This window comes from Capsicum annuum, chromosome 4 (assembly GCF_002878395.1).
Source record: "Capsicum annuum cultivar UCD-10X-F1 chromosome 4, UCD10Xv1.1, whole genome shotgun sequence".
Lineage (NCBI taxonomy): Eukaryota > Viridiplantae > Streptophyta > Magnoliopsida > Solanales > Solanaceae > Capsicum > Capsicum annuum.
The window spans coordinates 206,990,427-206,994,560 of record NC_061114.1 but is presented as its reverse complement, the minus strand read 5'-3'; positions in this window follow the sequence as shown (position 1 = coordinate 206,994,560).

Sequence of the window (4,134 nt, the reverse complement as noted above, 5' to 3'; positions counted from 1 at the left end):
CTCATGACCCCGATGGACCACAAGCTAACCCATGACTGATATCTGTACCTGAACACTACATAATATACTGAATAAATATAAAATATAAGCTATAAGGCCATAAGGTTCAAAACTGATAAAACATAACATCTGAAAGTACAATATATCAAAACCAAAATAAAACTGAAATAAACTATCAGAACATACTATAGTCTGAAAGCCTCTAAAACTGGACTATCTGAATAAAGAGTTGATGGGACATGTCCCCAACTAACTCCAATCTCTAAAATAAACCAAGTACTAAAATAATTTAATGATCATGTCCTCGAAGGATGAGGACTCAATGCTAACTCTGACTGCTGAAACTGGAATGTTACTGATGCTCTGGAGCTTGTGCTTCTGAACCTATGGTATAGAATAAAACACCATAGCACAAATGCGTCAGTACAATTGAATGTACTGGTATATATGTGAGGTGGGCTAAATGCAAAGGGTTCAAATACATGAACAATGCTAATTGACTGTATAACATGAACGTGAGAATACATGCATGAATAGGTAACTGTGACTAAATTCGTAATGGTACTGACTACTGTGTCTGATTACTGATAACATGAGTCATTGATAACTGATATAATTGATACTGAGCAACTATATCTGATAGTCTAGGTTCTAATAAAACTAACTGAGTTTCGTACTGTTCTGAGTTGACTGTATCAACAGTCCTAAAATTCTGAAGAACTATCTGAGTTCTATTACTAAGAGTGAGTCTGAAACTATAATTGTAGGAAGGAGTCATTTAACCGACATGCCCTAAATAAAGCAATATAGCTAGGTTGGGTCCAATCTGTAACCATAATTGGAAGGGTATCAATACCGCGCCACTGGTAAAGACAAGCTGTGGGTGACCCTCATCTGATAGTGTCCCCAAAAGAGAATGATGGGACCCTCATCTGACAGTGTTTATCCACCTCATCAACCCTTACCTATCAGTGTTGATGTCTCAACCTATGCTGGCTAAATAGTTCTGGAATGCAAGAATTGCTTCTAAGGATCACACCCTCAACTGTTAGTGTGTGTCCTCATCGTTAGGTTCACTAGGTGCTAAATCCTACTCCCATCTGAATAGACACTGAACATGATTAACTGAACTAAACTAAACTGATTTCATTGAGTTTCATTGACTGACGGAATACTACTGAGATTACTAAAGTACTGAGCTTTCTGAGATTACTGGGATTACTGAGTTTATTGAGTTTTCCTGAGTCACATGACTGACTGAATTCTACTGAACATGGCTTGACTGAGGATATCATTAAAACATAACACTGTCTCTAGGAACACAGCTAAATTGTTGGGTACAAGTACCCCCAGAACTTGATAGAAGGAAACTGACAAGGCATGACAATTTTTAATACATGACCAACATCAACAATCCATAATACAATAAGTTGGGGATTTTATGAAGTACATGGTTATCATAATCTTGTACATGGTAGGAATGCATATACTCAACATCATAATTTCATACTCTAATATCATAAGCATTTCAACAAACATCTACACTGCATATCAATAGCATGGGAGTCATTTGAACATAACAGTAAAACATGAATCCTTCACTTAAGTCACAATTGAGTCATATTACATATTTCTAGTCTCTTAGGAATTTTGTAAAACACTTAGGGTGCATGACTTAGGGAATGGCATAATCATCAAATTAACATATCATAACCAACTAAAAATTCATGGTTTTTAACTCACATGCTAACATATTTTATTAAAAACACATAAAGATTCCAACTTGGGAGTCATACAACAATAACAACAACCACATGAACATAATCAACAAATAGCATGAATATCATAATTCATAGTTTAAAACTTGATTCTTGGGCTTCATGGATGAAAGAAATTCATGAATGAACACTATGCATACCTGAGAAAGGAAACCTTAAAGGTTCTTGGAGTTCTTGAGATTGACGTTGATACTCAAGGGCTAGAGTTTTGTTTTCTAGAGAGAGAATATTCTTGATATTGGAAAAAAAGTGAGTAATAAGTTGCTAAGGACGCTTTTAGGGCTTAAATCCCACACCTGGATGTGTGAAAACCTTGGAAAAAGACTGTTTTAGCCCTGGACAAAACTTTTAATTTTCGTCAAAATTTTTCGAAATGGGCACCTGGCGCAACACAGAGCTATCGCGTTGCCACTTTGTTTGAAACTTGAAAGTTTGGCGCGACGCGGAATATCACAGAGCTTCACTAGAAAAAGGACAATTGGAATTTGGGAGCCCTCCACGACGCGGTGTAATCATGGAGTCTTCCTGGAAACTAACAAATGTCATTTTGGCTTATGGTGCGACGCACCACTGACTGAGATGATGGTGTTTTATGACTGAAAATTTAAATTACCATAACTTCTTACCCGATTATCGGATTTAGGTAAATTTGGTATCGATGAAAAGCTTATTCAATTTATCACACAACAAAAAGTCAAAATCTTGAAAATTCCATATGTATAAAAGTGGATTCATCTTTTAAAGCAAGTTTTTAACATTTTCGGAATGAATTTAAGTTAGGTAGAAGTACGGGGTATTACAACAATAGAAAAAGAAAAATTATATTACAATTGATGTATGCATAGATTTTAAAAAATACATTACAAACATGACCAATACCGACACCACCACTTGCCACCACAAACACCACCAACTAATGCCTCCAATAGCCATCACAAACACAACCAGTGCCACCACGACGACCACCAATACCACCACCACAACCACCAACAGGGCTAGTGTTCAATCTTGGTTGGTTTCACCTCTTTGCAGGCAATGACACCAGTAGCTATGGAGCACAGATGACCATTTATGTCACTATTGAATTCCAATGTCAGAGCTCCTTTCCAACCAGTCAAGTGGCTTTCCGCTCCTTCTACTCTAAACTACTGTGTGCCTCTTTGAAGCTTTTCATAGTAAAAAAAATGGCAAGTAGACCATGTCTCCCGAACAATCTCAGTACATATGGCGCAAGACGATTCCACATATTGAGGTCAGGCCACAAACACCATCCAATAATACCATGACAGTCAATGAAATATTGCAACAAAACTAGAGTTTTCTCGGGTTCTTCCTACGATTTTACTAACAAAACTTAAAATTGTAAACCCATTCTTGAAGATAATACAACTAAAAGTCTTCTTTTTCATAATTAACTTAAAATCCCTAATTTTTAGAAAAAATAACAAATATAGAACTCTTCTCGAACTCTGTTACCTACAAAGATAGAGAAAATGATTGATACAAGCAAGAATAAAGTCAAAAATAACACATATGTGGTCGAAAATGAGAAGAAAATTGATCTGTTATGAAGGGTTAAACAATTTGTTGAGTAGTTGTTGTCTATATTATTGAGAGAGAGAAAAGAGTGAGGACTCGAGATTTGAAATAATATAACGTTTTTCTCACAAATGGATGATTTGTATGGGTTGATTTGTATTTTGGAAAATAACAACAAGTTTTGGAAATGTTAATTTGGTCCGAATTGATCTTAATTATTTTTTAAAATTTTAAAAGATATGCGTAATTTTTAATCATCTCATCATGCAATTGCCCAAAGACTCAATTGAAGTTGTAGTTGACCCTATAACTCACCCCTAGTCCTAGATTAATCAATTTAGGTATTTGTTGAACATATGAACTCAATTGAAATTGTATAAAAATAAATGTTCAACCTGTTGCAACAGATAACTTAGCTGTTGGAATTTATCAAATAGATATATACATCTACTACAACAAATTAACTATCTGTTGTAAATTATCAAATAGGCGTTGCCATCTGTTGCGATAAATGACCGAGCCATTGGAAATTTTCAAACAGAAATTATCATCTGTTGCAAAGTATGACTTATATATTTTAAGATTTTTTTTTTTATTTTTTAAAAGCAATTTAGGTATTAGTTGGACATATTAGGTAATAAGAACTGCTTCAGCTTAGAGTGATCGATTGACGACTTTGGTTGGGAGGAATGCAATACCCTCTCATCATACAATTTCTAAAAGACTCAATTGAAGTTATAGTTGACCCTACGAGAACTCACCTCTAGTCCTAGATTAATTAATTAAGGTATTAGTTGAACATATAAAGTAATAAAAA